The 15,960-nt window shown below is 42.6% G+C and overlaps 2 long non-coding RNA genes across 3 annotated transcripts in view; one reads left to right on the top strand and one right to left on the bottom strand.

The window, feature by feature from the left end:
• LOC309486275 overlaps window positions 1-2,135 on the bottom strand; it is a 28,249-nt gene extending 26,114 nt beyond the window's left edge. For both annotated transcript variants that reach the window (XR_014201438.1, XR_014201439.1), the window contains exons 1-2: window positions 1,977-2,135; window positions 1,259-1,318 (exon numbers count right to left, since the gene is read on the bottom strand). This is a non-coding gene — a long non-coding RNA (uncharacterized lncRNA). The remainder of the gene's footprint in view (window positions 1-1,258; window positions 1,319-1,976) is intronic.
• A 62-nt stretch (window positions 2,136-2,197) lies between these two features.
• LOC309486610 overlaps window positions 2,198-15,960 on the top strand; it is a 63,146-nt gene continuing 49,383 nt past the window's right edge. Inside the window, exons 1-2 of the long non-coding RNA XR_014201616.1 lie at window positions 2,198-2,488; window positions 3,541-3,623. This is a non-coding gene — a long non-coding RNA (uncharacterized lncRNA). The remainder of the gene's footprint in view (window positions 2,489-3,540; window positions 3,624-15,960) is intronic.

Here is a 15,960-nt window from a genome sequence, read left to right as displayed (position 1 = left end):
TCTATAGCTATAGTTCAAACTTAAATAGAAATAAATAGCGGAATATTTCTTATAGTATTGTTTTTCGCCATAATGTTACTGATTACGTTTGGCAACACTATACAAATATACACTATCTCAACATTTATATGATATTCTTCTGAGAATCATACATACTTCAGTTGACATGGCTCCGTTTGTTCGCCGGCTTCTCTGAAAACAAATGCACATGGCCTGAGCGAGATGGGAGGGGTGAGTGTTGACAACGAGTTTACGACAGTTTTCTCATAATATATATATACTCCGAAACTGTAGGGGGAGCTCGAGAGAGAAACCTGCGAGAAAACAGCCAGTCTTACTGAGCGCTGCTTTAAAGTGACAGTAACCTAATAAACTGTTCCCGCTACTGTCTGTATCTATAATGTTAATCAAACAACACAAGAAAAAGAGAAAAATCACTTGCTTTTCTTTTGATTTAATAATTTTAGCTGATGCTTTGAATGTCACTGTTAAATAGACCTATGGTACCTGAAAAACTTAAAGCACTGTTGATTTCATTTTCGTCTTTGCTAATTGTATTTGTCATGTGCATCTTTGATCTTATTATTAATAACAAAGATAAAATAAAATAACAAAATAACTATATCATGACATTTATGATCCTGAAATGAAATTGCTCACATTGTGAAAAAATATTTTTGTTGTATTTCCCAGCCTTAGCTCATGCCCTCAAATATAAGTCAAATGAGAAAATGTGAAATATTTTGTGATAAGTGAACTTTTTGACAGGGCAATTGGGGTCAATAATAACTGTTTAATTTGGCTTTATCCTTTTGCTTTTAGCTAAGTTGCCAATGTAGCAAAGATCTATAGGCATAACGGTAGGCTCGGCTGTAACATAGACTAGTAGTTGCTCAACATTGGCCTGTGTGGTCGCACTGGCATGAGATTTTTTCTTCTTTTTTTTGGAAGAAATGCTCAAGTGGAGGAAATGCTCAAAAACAGTGCAGGCACATGCTGAGTAAGTGAGAAATATCTGTTATTTATTTATTTTTATTAGTAATGTGGGTCATAATTATTATTCAATTACTTTTCCTGTTTTAGTTTTTTGTTGTGGTATCAGTTCAGTAGTATTGAGATATTTTATTTAGGTATCATATTGAAGTCATAATTGGTATCATGACAACACTAGTCTGAACTAACTTTAGTATAAAATGACTCACTGCAGTATAAGATTACCACTCACACAAAAGGGATGTTTGAAATCAACCGTACTGACCATTTTAGCTGTGTTTCAGGCTCTCCTGGTGAACTGGACCAGAGGTGAACAGGTTTACAGCTGTATAACAGAGAAATACAGTATAAAACCACATCTACAAATCACATAACCGTATATAATCTCAACCATAATACTTGTCACACACAGCTTAATGTATTTAAGCTTTAAACTAGATTTCAAAAGCAACATTGTAAAAATATTGAGGATGAAGAAAACGAAATAAATGATATAGCCTACTCATTTCATAGTTTAAAGCTTGAAATGTAATTGTCATGAAAACAATGCATTTTGATTTGGGCATGATTATGGGCTGGACATTATTGACATTAACTTTTAAATGGATTTAAACTTAATACATCAGTAAAATATATTATAAAGCTTTAGCCTACATTATTTCAGCTTTGTTTACGTCATAAACAGTGTGTAAATATAGCAATTATGCTTTCAATGATGCGGTTCATATGACATTGTGTACAAAAGTTTATATAGGCCTACATCAGCAAAGGTTTTTGTGCATTTATTGTATGATATAGATAAAGCTGTAAATATATATATATATATATATATATATATATATATATATATATATATATATATATATATATATATATATATATATAACACCATTCTGCTGGTGAGTCTTGTTATGATCACGTGACTGTTAACTTTAGGTTTGTAGAAAAAAAAAAAAAAATGCGATATGACTCTCATCACTCACCACTTAGGGAATGACGAAGTACATGATTAAGAAAAACATTACATCAAACACCAGAAACATCCAGAAATCAAACCAATAGGAATGTTTCGGCAGAGACGGCAGAACGCCACTTGTGTCCTCCATTATCATACACACTTCTCTTCTTTTCCGGCTTCATTCATCGTGTCACACACATTTCCTTCTGGCGCTTTTCAAAATAAAAGTCCTCGAAAACCCTCACAATTGCAAGGGAGAGATAGGTGCTGCTGCTTTTATTACAAATTATAAAGCAGAATATTTATTCAGAATTTAATTACGATTAAACATTATTTTTGAATGGAATTCGTGTAAGAGACATAATGTTCATTTAAGTGCTATGAACATTCACATAAATGCCAACTCTCACGCATTCACCGTGAGACTGTGAGACTCACGCAATTGACACTTTTCACACGATCTCACGCCACACATCTATTTTCTCACGCACAGAAAAATCGCGAAGGATACGGAGACCGACAGACTAGACAGAGCAGGTTACTTATGATATATAAAAAAATCTCAGCTCTCAGATTCTGTCAATTTTATTACGAAATTCAAACAATACCGTTTTGGCGCTTGTAAATGTGATGTGACAGATCCCTAGCGGCACGTGAACCGATCATCTCTAGCTAGTAAATAAACACGAATGAACAATGTTGAAAGAGACAGTACAACTTACCGAAATGAATATTCCTCATACATAAAATCGATCAATCAGTGTTTTTCAACCGCGGAAAGGGATCAATAAAACAGCTGGAGAACAATTATGTGACAACATTTACCTCAGGAAAGCCATTTAATGACCATAATATAGGCTATAGCAGGTAAGTTGGCTAGAAAAAAAGAGCTATAGAGAGTATTTTGCTAAATTTGTGTACTATATTACATATTTATATTTTTACATATCATTAAATAAAGTTGTTATTATAAAAAAAAAAACATTATATTTAATTTGAGTTATTTTTAACCTTTAATAATAATACCAGCTGATAGGGCTCTCTGTGTTTACAGCATTAGGTGAGATTTTTTTTTCTTATCTTGCCTATCTTGTGTACCTAATATTTATCCAAATGAGTCAATATTAAATCAAATCACAAGAATTGAAATGAATTGAAATCGTTAAATTTGTGTCAAGCAATAAAAAGAACATAGCTTACCAGAAATTGTACCATGTAAACATTTGTAACATGTTGTCACTAAACCTAATACAATTCAGTTTAGTTACTACAATGTTTTGACAATCACAATACACTTATTGTGATGCAAGATTTATTTTATTTATTTTTTCACATCATTAACTATTAAATACATCAGTAGCAGTTTATAGTTCTTGCATGAAGGTTAATAGTGCCTAAATGCACTATGAAATTGAAAGTTACTGGTGCTATGAATGCTTTGGCCCTTAGTGTTAAATGAGTGTTAACAGCACTTAACCCATTTGTGGCCAAATTTTTCTGAATGGTTTCATGCAGTCATGTTAATAGTGTCCTATGTTGTTACGATCAATCATGTTTGTGTATTCATCATGATCTGTATTTTTCATCAGATTCTGATTGGCTTCAGATCCTGTCAGTCATCTGGGATTCGTTTGCGTCTCCATGACGCTCCGCCGGAAGTTGGCTATAAAAGGTGATGTCAGCTGTCTTCGAAGAGGGGGCTTTGGTTGGGCTTTGTTTGCATGTGTGCGCGCGCGCCTCTTACTGTGCGTTCACACCGGACGCGAATAGCGCGTCAAATTCGCGCCTGCCGCGTCTAGTTATACGCTTGACCACTTTGTGTCCATTCGCGCGTCAAGAGCGAAATTGACGCGCGTAAATTTCGCTTCAAACTTTTGTTTTTACGCGCGTCAATTTCGCTCTTGACGCGCGAATGGACACAAAGTGGTCAAGCGTATAACTAGACGCGGCAGGCGCGAATTTGACGCGCTATTCGTCTTGCGCGTCAGAGGCAAAAGTTTCGAAACCCGTTGGCGGCCATCTTTTTACAAGATGTCTGATGTTGATCGATCATTTATCGAGAGAGTCACCGCTCTGTATTTGCTCTGGAGAGCAGAACAGCGGCGTAGGAATCATCGTCACCGTATTTGGGTCCACCAGACCCTTCGGAGGCGAACCCAGTTTGGCGAGTTTCACCATTTGCTCCAGGAGCTGCGCCTGGATGACGGCCGCTATCAGCGGTGCTTCCGCCTGTCCCGCGCCCAGTTTGATGACCTGTTGTCCCGCATCAGAGCGAGGATCACCCTCGCCCACATAATCTGTAATTTATTTTTGTATTGATGATAAATGGAGCCATCTTTCTTTCTCACACAACACTGTCCAGACACGAACTATGTTCTTATACACTAAAATTGGTTGTCTTTACATTAGAATAATAATGTTTCATATAATCTGGATTTAGATATGGAATAAATAGCATTCAATACAAAATGAATATGTCTCATATATTGAAATCAAGTTTTTATGTGATAAAAGATTTACTTTGTTTTTACTTCACCACGTGACAGCAGCAAGCAGGCTCCTGATTGGTTAACGTGGCGCGAATTGACGTAGAAGTTCAGATTTTTCAACTCGGGCGGCAGACGCGAATTTGCGTCAAACGCGTGAATGCACAAAAAGCACTACATACGCTCAATTCGCGCCATTCTCGCGAACAAAGCGTATTCGCGCGAACAAAGCGTATTCGCGTCTACCGCGCCGCGCTCTACACCTCATTCGCGCCACAGGAATCTTTTACGCGCGTGACGCGTCTTTGCATTGACTTAACATTGAAATCACTCGTGCCTGACGCGCTATTCGCGTCCAGTGTGAACGCACAGTTAGAGTTCTATTATGTAGCCCAATTTATTATTTTTGTTACCCTCATTTGCTGTTAATTTGTTTTTGTTTTGTTTGTTGATTTTTGTTTTGAACGTAGCATCTTCCCGTGCCCTTGTGCTCTTATTTCGGGGTTGGAGAGCACTCTCTTACTATTTATCACTGTTTACATTGTACTTCCTGACGATATATTTAGTGACAAAGTAAATGTTATGTTCCCTTAATATCCTTAGACAAATTAAATACATATTTAATGTAACATATAGTAACATATGTGAACATGTTCTGCATTTATTTTCCCCAGGTTTTTTCTTTCTTTCTTGGAAATTGTATTTGAATGTGCGGAAACTAGTTGCCGGGATGGCAAATATGTTGTATGCACCCCCTTAATCAAATATGAATAGGAGGAGAACATTTGGCATCAATCTCAAAATATCTGCTTTCAACAGATCAATCTTTATCCATAAACAAATGTATTATGTATAAAAGTCATAGAACAGTTGATGCGAACCCAAAAAAACTGCATCTAGCTTATAATCTCTTGAATATGAAAACACAACAAATCCATTTGTCTTAACCATTGTGCGCTGTTCAGGGTCTTTTTGACCCACATTTCTAACTTTCATTCATGGGGATAACATGGATAATTTGACATGGTTTAGTGTAAGATTTTTGCCCATCTTTTGGAAAATGCAGTTTTAAAAGTAACCAATTATCACTTTAACTAGTAGATGGCTGCAGAGCTCCACTATTTGCTATTTGCCTTTTGACTGAAAGACATCTTTTCACAAGTTTTTCCAGTTGTATTCATATCTACATATTATGAAATCACAATTATAACAATAAAAGTTACTTTTTGTCAAAATTTAGGCACTTTTTGTACTGAAAAAAATTAAATAAAAAATCTGTTTTTCAATAATGTTATTGTCACGAATCTGGTCACTGCACTTCCGGTTGGTCACCACCAGAGGTCGCCCACTCACAGCATGGACTCTTGAATTTCACTGCAATCCCCATCATTCATTGCATTGACGACACAAACAGCTGATTCCACTAATCATGCTCACACCTGAGAACTATCACACACTATCTCACACTCTTTATAAGCCTTGGACTTTCTCTCCCTGTGGGTGAGTATTGTATTGTGTTTAGCACTCCCTGAGTGTTAGCTACTCTACAGAGCTGTCAAGTGATCTTAGTTTTGCGGTTTCCTGTGTTCTGATTCTTGCCTGTGTTTCTTGGATTAGCCTTTAGCCTAGCCCTTTGGACTCTGTTTGCACCTCGTTTGGATCATTGCTGTTTACCTGGATTGCCTCTCCTTGCCTTGCCCCTGTTGGATATTGTTTGCTGATCGTCTATCCACGCTTGCCCTAAGGTTCATTCTGTGTCATACCTCTGTCATACCTGTTTGCTGATTATTGACCCTGCCTGTATGATGACCATGTTTTGGAATAAAGCCTGTGGATATTGGCCAGGTATGGACACCGCACGAATGTTATTAAACCTCAAGCAGGGCTCGCGATCGCTTGAAGATTATATACAAGAGTACTTAGATCTCGCCTATTTTTGCTTTGTTGACTGTTGGTTCAGCGTTCACTGTGGGTGTCGCAGAGGAATACGACTCTGCACTCACTCATGTAATGGTGGCCGCACCAGAGCACGCTCACAAAATGGCGGACACAACAACATCCAGTTCATAACTACCAATTCTGAATCAAGCCAAGTCACAGTTGATCATCATGAGTCAAGCTGAGACACAGTTGATTGTCATGAGTCAAGCCCAGTCACAGTTAATCTTCACATTTCAGCAGACCTTCCAGAGCCTCGCCGCGTCTCCGCAGACCTTCCAGAGCCTCGCCGCGTCTCAGCAGACCTTCCAGAGCCTCGCCGCGTCTCAGCAGACCTTCCAGAGCCTCGCCGCGTCTCAGCAGACCTTCCAGAGCCTCGCCGCATCTCAGCAGACCTTCCAGAGCCTCGCCGCGTCTCAGCAGACCTTCCAGAGCCTCGCCGTGGTTATCATACCGCAACCCTCCTCTGATCTGTCAGGGGAAACCATCATCAAACGTCCGAGGTTGACATCCAGCATGGAGGATCCACCACTGATGTCAGTACGCACAGCTGGGATCCCCAAACCTACTCCCTTTAATCCTCCTGTACCTGCACTAATTACCCTGTCTGAAGTGCTTCCCATGATGGGGGTCGCTTTATGTTGCGTTTTGGCTGCGTACACCACCTCAGAACTGCCCCAGGCGATGGCACTCGCTGCAGTTTCTCCAGAGGTGGCGGCACGTGCTGGCGGTGCTCGCCTCAGCCCCTTGTATTGTGGAAGCGCCCAGCAATATCCTCTCAGCCTGTCATGTTATGGTCAAAGGAACCGAAGATGAGCACTGTACCTGTCCTGTTAATGAACTCTACCTGTTTCTTGATGCTACCACTGTAGAACCTCCAGAGGTGGCGGCATCTGCTGCAGAACCTTCAGAGGTGTCAGTGGTAACTGTTTATGAATCCTCGTCCTGCCCTGTAACGGCTATGGAGGCCGTCTGTAAATCCTCGTTTTGCCCTCTAACGGCTATGGAGGCCGTCTGTAAATCCCCGTCCTGCCCTGTAACGGCTATGGAGGCCGTGTGTAAATCCTCGTCCCTGCCCTGTAATGGCTATGGAGGCCGTCTGTAAATCCTCGTCCTGCCCTGTAACGGCTATGTCACGAATCTGGTCACTGCACTTCCGGTTGGCCACCCACTCACAGCATGGACTCTTGCACTTCACTGCAATCCCCATCATTCATTGCATTGACGACACACAGCTGATTCCACTAATCACGCTCACACCTGAGAACTATCACACACTATCTCACACTCTTTATAAGCCTTGGACTTTCTTTCCCTGTGGACGAGTATTGTATTGTTTAGCACTCCCCTAGTGTAAAAGCCTTGCATTTGGATCCGCACGTCTCACGTCTTGTTCGCCCCGTTACAGTTATATTATGATTAGAATCAAATGAATTTTGTCATTGGACAAAATTCATCCTCTAAATCAGAAACAACACAGAACACACAGACAGAAATGAAGTGGCACACTTTAAATTTGTAGAATTATATGAAAAACAGATGTTTGAAATGAATGATAAACTTTTCTCTTTGTAACATCCTGATCAGGTTTGATTCTAATCATAATGTAACATTATTGAAAAACAGATTTTTTTTCAGTACAAAAACTGCTAAACTTAGACAAAAAGTAACTTTTATTGTTATAATTGTGATTTCATAATATGTAGATATGAATCTAACTGGAAAAACTTTTAGTTTTAAACTGTTAATACTTTTAGAGCTCTGCAGCCATCTACTGGTTAAAGGTTTTTTTTTTTTTTTTTTTTTTTTACTTTTAAAACCGCATTTTCCAAAATATGGGCAAAAATCTTAAACTAAACCATGTCAAATTATCTGTTATCCCCATGAATGAAATGTGGGTATTTTATAAGGTGAATTTTACCCCCCAAAAAACATGTTTTTTAAAAATAAAAACCTATTTAAAAATGTATTTATAAACATTTTGTGGAGTAAACAAATAACAAAATGGCAAATAACAAAAATAAAAAGTACATACAGACAATTTATGATCAGTGGAGATGTAATTTAAAGGGTTAAATTGTGTTTATGCACTAAACAAGACCGATAACCTTGATTTATTAACACAGTATACCCCATTTTCCCATGATATATGTACTTATAAGGCATTTGCCCACCAGCAACTATAGTTGCCCCTTTTGACTAAGTATACAAAAAACTATAGATCTCTTGTAAGATTTGTTTTGTTTGGATGATTCTAGAGACCTTCATGATTATGTATCTCTCTCTCTCTCTCTCTCTCTCTCTCTCTCTCTCTCTCTCTCTCTCTCTCTCTTTCCTGGAAGTAGGGGTAGGAAGTTAATACCTTTTTTTTTTTTCGTGAAATCCTTTATTTGACTGTTTGGTTGCATGTCATTGAGAAATAAAACATGGACAACATCTAGAAAAACACTTACAAAAGGAAAATGACAACTACACTGCGGCAAGCCGGCAACTAATGGCGCTTTTCCACTACACAGTACCAGCTCGCCTCGACTCAACTCGGCTCTGTTTGGTTTTCCACTATGTAAAAGTTGTGTACCACCTCCGGCGAGGTTCTAAGCAAGCTGAGGCGAGTCGAGGCGATACTAAAATGTGACGTGAAAACAAGGCAGACTGCTGATTGGTCAGAGAGAATCGTCACTATTCACTGCGTCATCATTGCACGCGCCAGACGGAGTATCCTGAATAAAAAACAGCAAAAACAAAAACATCCAAAAACAGCATACACTCGATTTCCTCCATTGTCCTGTGTGTGTGGGTAGCGGGTGTATCTCGCGCGTCTCGCGTAAAAGATTAAGTCACGGCAGTTTCCTGCGGCGTCGCTATGATGACCAGGTACTATTGTGGAGGTACTATCTGCAATGGAAAACGGAGCGAAAAGCGAGCCGAGCCGAGTCGAGTCGAGTCGAGTTGAGCTGGTACTGGTAATGGAAAAGCGCCATAAGTGAACATTAGCAAGTGCAACTTTGTAAATATCTACATGTATAGCTTTAAAATTTATTTCAGTGGAGCTTATGTACATGTTTATTGCACTTAAATGAATAATATTTAAATGCAGTGTAGCTTTATGAAATATTAATAATCAATAATAACTTGTTATAATTTATTATGAATATTTGGATCAGTTAATATAATTAACTTAATGTTGTAAATTAATATTACAATCAATTAACCTGTTTGTCCCATGAACACTCAGTGTTAATTGTTTATTAATTTTTTAAAAAATTACATTTCTGGGGCATGGGAAATGTCTTTCTTACTTTACAGTACTACTAAGAGCCAGTAGTCAAGATCTATGATTAGAGATCCAGATATGAGCTTGAGACACGGACAACTTTACGTGTGACATGAACAAGACTTTATTAACTAGACTAAACACGTAAACTACTCTAACATACACATACATACAGTTTACCAAGGGAAAGAGAGCTGAAGCAGAATACAGGAAAGCAAGAAGTTATAGCATTGTTTGAAATGCAGCAGATCAACAGCCTTGAGCAAACCATCAGTTTAGTTCTAACATGCCCTTCTTTAGAAGGGGTAAGGATACTTAATGTATCAAATAATGAGGCTAAGTTTGATACGTGCATGTCTCGCCCATTTGAATTAAACTGTCCTGATGCAATTTGTTGAGGCTCCAGTTGATCTTTGCTAATGCGTCACAAAGTTAGCAAAATGTAATGTAAATGAACAAATGGGGGACGAAGATTGGAGTTTATAGAGACCAAACATGCCACACGTATGATTTTGGTAAACCATAGTATGCAAAGTCTGAAACATTTACCCCAATAGAGTTTACAAGAATACATAGGCCAAACCACATATAAGGAAAATCATGAGATGGGAAAATTAGATACAGTACATGTTTATACATTTCTCAAGTGGTTATATATAGAATATATAGGATTAACAGGGTTTATTTCTCCTGTGCGAGTCACAGTGAGAGTCACAGCTCTCTGGAAATTCCTTTTGGGGTCGTAACAGGACACCGGGTTCTGCCAGTGTGTCAGCTTCATTTGTGATGTTAGTTTTGGGAGAAGTTTCAAAGACCTTTGTTGGGAGAGTGGGTTTGCTGGATTATTCATCAAATATAATTAATAATTTGTGTGTGTCTTATTGGTCCAGATGCTACAGCAGTATAGCGGGCGGTGCATTTCACACCTAGGCCTTCAGTGGTGTCCTATCTGAATTAATCCACCTCTTAATCATTATGACGCCACGGCTACAGAAACCATCAATATTATACTTTTTTTTACCATCAATATTATACAGAAACACAGTATAACAGGGCGTTGCATCACAGACAGGTATCTCATTCAGCGAGAATGAATGCCATTAGCCTACTAAAACAAGAAACACAATTAACACAATTCAACAAGTCTCCTTTCACTGCAGCCACATCTGCGCCACACACATGATTACTTGCAGAAGCATCAATATTAACCTAAAAATACAAAAATACAGTCCACCCTGCGTTTTCCATGCATTTTTGTAGTAGGCTACCCTTTGAGTTCTCCGACCAAGGAAACTCAGAGGAATACGAATACCAGGGATTTGAAATTAAGCCAAATTGTGTGTTTTTGTGCACATTCTGCAGAGAAGAAAACGCAAAAGCATAAATGGTTCTTAAAAAAGCTTACCAACTGTTTTGAACAATCAAAATTATGACATAAATTTATTTCAGTCTTTGGTTCAAAGATAATACAAAGTATTTTTGATTAAAAATTATTTAAACCGTACTCGGTTACTAACGTAACCTCGGTTCTCTCTAGAAGAGGGAACGAGTACTTGCGTAAGATATCTTACGCTAGGGGAAAACCTCTTTTCCTCGAGATATTGAAGCTAAAAATTATCCTTAATTTTGCAATAATGTAAAATGCATTGCAGCAGCATGCAGACATGGGCGAGACAGCTCGCGCGCCCATAGGCTGCTCTGCGGCAACTGCACCAGCCTATCGATAGAGGCCCCTCATGACGTCAGAACCAATGAGGGTGCTTTGCGCCCAATACGTCATGTCCCGCCGAAAGCGGGTGGGGCTAGGGCTATAAATACGGCCCCGAGAGGCTGGTTTGGTCAGTTTTTTCATCGCTGAAGCGAATCAGAACGTGACGCATGCACGGCAAGATACGCAAGTACTCGTTCCCTCTTCTAGAAAGAACCGAGGTTACGTTAGTAACCGAGTACGTTCTCTTACGAGAGGTTCTCTCGTACTTGCGTAAGATATCTTACGCTAGGGGAACACAGTGTAAAACGCCGTGCGTGCTTGAGACATAACACTAAAGTCCCAAGGGCAGGTGCCCGGGGCTCATATAGTGCCTAATCACAAGGGACTCACAGAGAATCCGGGAAGAGGGGCTAGAATAGCATCATTCCTGTAATATAGAGCTCTGATAAGAGCATATTATATCCAGTGTTCCACACAGCCAGGGCGAACACGGCCTGGACTGATAAATATGGGGGACTTACGCACTGCCCACAGAAGTATACATACGATCAGTGATCGACGCTCTAGCGGTTTCAGCATCCTGAGCCGATAGGATCGGGCGGGCAATACTGAAAATTTTAACCGAGAGCAACCTAGCTTGTAAAGCGGGAACCTCAAGGTTATAAAACCTTATAAATGTAGACGGGGAGGCCCAGCCTGCCGCCATACAGATATCTTGCAAGGCAATCCCACTGGACCAAGCCCACGACGAGGCCATGCCTCTTGTGGAGTGCGCTTTGACACCTATCGGGCATTGCAGGCCCTTGGATGTGTAAGCTAGCGCTATAGCATCAACTATCCATCTGGATAGACTCTGTTTTGACGCAGCTAGTCCCTTAGAACGTCCGCTGAACAAAACAAAGAGCTGCTCCGTCTGTCTGAAAACAGATGAGCGAGACACATAGGCTCTTAACGCCCTGACCGGGCAAAGGAAGCCTGCGTCCCCTTCCTCTTCAGATACCGGCAGGGCCGACAGGGAGATAACCTGTGCCCTAAACGGTGTTGATGGATTTAGGAACATATCCGTGCTTTGGTTTGAGTATGACTCTCGAGTCATTCAGCCCAAACTTCATACACGTCGCGCTCACTGAGAGCGCTTGCAAATCCCCTATGCGCTTCACTGAAGCGAGAGCCAGAAGAAACACTGTTTTGAAAGACAAGAGTTTCAGGTCTATTGACTGTATTGGCTCGAATGGGGCAACCTTTCATGGCTTCCAGAACCGTGGAAAGGTCCCAAACGGGAACTGAGGGTGGTCTGGGAGGGTTCAGCCTCTTAGCTCCTCTAAGGAAGCGAATGACCAGATCGTTCCTTCCTAATGACTGGCCAAGCGGTGGTTCAGCGAACGCTGCTATGGCCGCCACATAATCTTTGAGCGTGGATGGGGTTCTGCCCTTATCCAGAAGCTCTTGTAAAAAGGAGAGAACCTCCGGCACCCCACAGCGTGAGGGTGAAGTGCCACTCGCTGTACACCAGCTAGTGAACACAGACCATTTTGAGGAATAGAGCCGCCTCGTAGATGGAGCTCTAGCCTGCGTGATCATGTTTAACACTCCCGCTGGGAGGTTAACGGGTACCCGTTGATGGCCCACACATGTAGGGACCAAAGCTCCGGGCGAGGATGCCAGATCGAGCCGTTCGCCTGCGAGAGGAGATCCCTCCTCACCGGTATCGGCCACGGGGCGGTACTCGTCAGCTGCATCAGGACTGGAAACCAGACTTGGTTTGTCCAAAATGGGGCGACGAGTAGCACCGGGCATCCGCTCTCCCTGATTCGCTCTAACACCTGGGGTAGGAGCGTGACAGGGGGAAACGCATAGAGCGGGCAGCGGGGCCAGACGTGAGCCAGCGCATCCCTGCTCTTGGAGAAGAATTCCTGACAATGAGCGTTCTCTTGAGACGCAAATAGGTCTATTTCCGCTCTGCCAAATGTCCTCCATAGCATTTTGACTGTCTGTGGATGTAAAGACCATTCTCCTGTCGGCAGATTGTTTCTGGAGCGAGCGCAGATTGTGCTGAGCCCAGACCAGGAGGCGTTCCGTCAGCCTGTGAAGGATTCTGGATCTGATACCTCCTTGGTGATTTATATAAGCCACCACTGACATGTTGTCCGAACGGACCAAGACGTGGTGTCTTTTTATCTGGGGACAAAAGCGCCTCAGCGTGTTGTCGACTGCCATCATTTCCAGGCAGTTTATATGCAGAAGCTTTTCCCGTTCCGACCACTGGCCGAATAACGGTCTGCCCTCGAGCAGCGCTCCCCATCCCGAGGTTGAGGCGTCCGTAGACACCACCTTCACACTCGAGGAAGTCCCCAGGCTTACACCTGACCGGTACCAGTCGGTCACTGTCCAAGGTTTCAGAGCTGCGACGCATTTCTGATCGACCTTGAGGCGCGCGAGACCGGAGGTCCAAGCTCTGCGCGGCGCGCGCTTTCAACCAATACTGCAGCGGGCGCATGCGAAGCAGACCCAGCTGAAGCACTGAGGATGCTGAAGCCATGAGACCCAGCATCCTTTGAAGCTTTTTGAGCGGGACTAAATAAGCGCAGTGGCGAAAAATCTCTTTAATGCGCTGAATACTTAGTCTGCGCTGCGGCGACAGCTGTGCTGTCATAGACAGCGAGTCCAGATCTGTGCCCAGAAAAGATATTTTCTGACTGGGAGACAGTGAACTCTTTGCCCAATTGACTGTGAGACCTAAATTCTCGAGGTGATCGAGTAATATGGTCCTGTGTTCTATGAGCTCCGACTGTGATCGAGCTAGAACCAGCCAATCGTCCAAATAATTCAGCACTCGTATGCCTCGGAGCCTGAGGGGTGCGAGCGCTGCATCCATGCACATCGTGAATACGCGAGGTGCCAGGGATAGGCCAAATGGCAGGACTGTGTACTGATATGCCTGGCCCTCAAAGGCGAATCTCAAAAATCGCCTGTGACGTGACGCTATTTGTATTTGAAAATAAGCGTCTTTCAGATCTATCGACATGAACCAGTCCCCTTGGCAAATTTGCGAGAGGATTTTCTTGGTCGTGAGCATTCTGAACCGTCGTTTCAGAAGTGCTTTGTTTAGTCGTCTTAGATCTAAAATGGGTCTGAGACCCCCGTCTTTTTTGGGTACCAGAAAATATCTGCTGTACATGCCCCCTTCACTCTGAGCTTGTGATAGGGGTTCTATAGCCCCTTTGCTCAGTAACTTCGCTATTTCGGCCCGAAGTAGGTGTGCTACTTTCTTTTTCACCGTAGTATCGATTCGCGCCGCTTTGCGTTGCGGGCGTCGACCGAACTGTAGCGAATAGCCTCTTTCTATAATGTCTAGCACCCACTTCGAAACCCCGGGTAGCCTTGCCCATGCGTTTGCACGAATGGCTAGGGGTTGAATGCGAAGCGCGCTCTGGTCGCTCAGCGATAGAGGGGCTTCAGTGTGCTGCAACATAAGCGTCGCGCTTATGACATTTGAGGCAGGGGGCGCGCTGATAACAGCGGGCAGATTGCCCGCGTTCGACTCCTCTGCGGTGGTCAACCGAGAGGGGGAGGGCTGGGCGAGTCCCGTAAGACCTGTCATGTCTATGTGTGAATGTGGGCGTGGGATAGCGGGCACATTTACAACACTGAGATCATTGTCTGCCTGAGCAGAGCGAATGCATGTTGGTTTCGTTTTGCAGAAACCTTGAGACATGCAGAACGTAGTGTTTGTGGGCACTGGGCAGTGGGCACATTTACCACATTTAATGTGCAATCGATCTGGGTCGATTTCATGTGCGCGAGCCCTGTGCGACGGGCTGTGTTTCTGTGTAGGAATGAGCACTGGGCAGTGGGCATTTTGTCTACACTCATAACACCATCGGCCGTGGCCGGAACACCAGAAAATACACTCTATGGGATTTATCTGGGTAGCCGTAAAGCGGCGTTTGTGTGCAGGCAAGCGGGCTGTGTCGCCGACTTGTTTACTGCAGAATACACTGGAACAGTCGCATTTACTGGAACTGAACGAGCGAGAAGTTGCCATAGAAACAGAGAGCGTCAACATGCTGGCGTTTGTCTGCAGGCGTGCGTGCATTACAACAGGCTCGCTCACTGCAGTATGACATTTCCAGTCGCCTGAACTTCAGAGGGGAATGAGAAATGTGTGAGAAATAGAATTCGGCCCGGCCGCAGCGGGACGTTAACGCTCTTTTCTGCTTTCGCCAGTGACGCACGGGAACCATAGAAACGGTGTTTGGGTGCAGGCGAGCGGGTTGTACAACGCGCTCGTTGGCTGCAAAATGCACATCTGCAGTCGCCTTTCAGGGAACTGACAGAGCGAAGCATTGGAGGCATAATTAATCTGCCGTTAGACCGAAATTCGAACACCGGTCTCTCGTGTGAAAAACCAAAGATTCCGCCACTGAGCCACAGGGGGGAACACAAAGGCTTTCAGATGCACGAGCATATAAGAGCGTCAACATGTTTTCTTCGGCGTTTGCTTGCCGGCACTGCAGTATTTATATTTCCAGTCGCCTGATCAGGGAACTGAGAAATGTGTGAGAAAATTCAGGTCAGTCCAGCCTCGGCGGGACTAAAA

The sequence above is a fragment of the Leuciscus leuciscus genome, assembly GCF_965113295.1.
Source record: "Leuciscus leuciscus genome assembly, chromosome: 2".
Taxonomy (NCBI): Eukaryota; Metazoa; Chordata; class Actinopteri; order Cypriniformes; family Leuciscidae; genus Leuciscus; species Leuciscus leuciscus.
This window is presented reverse-complemented; position numbering and strand designations above follow the sequence as displayed.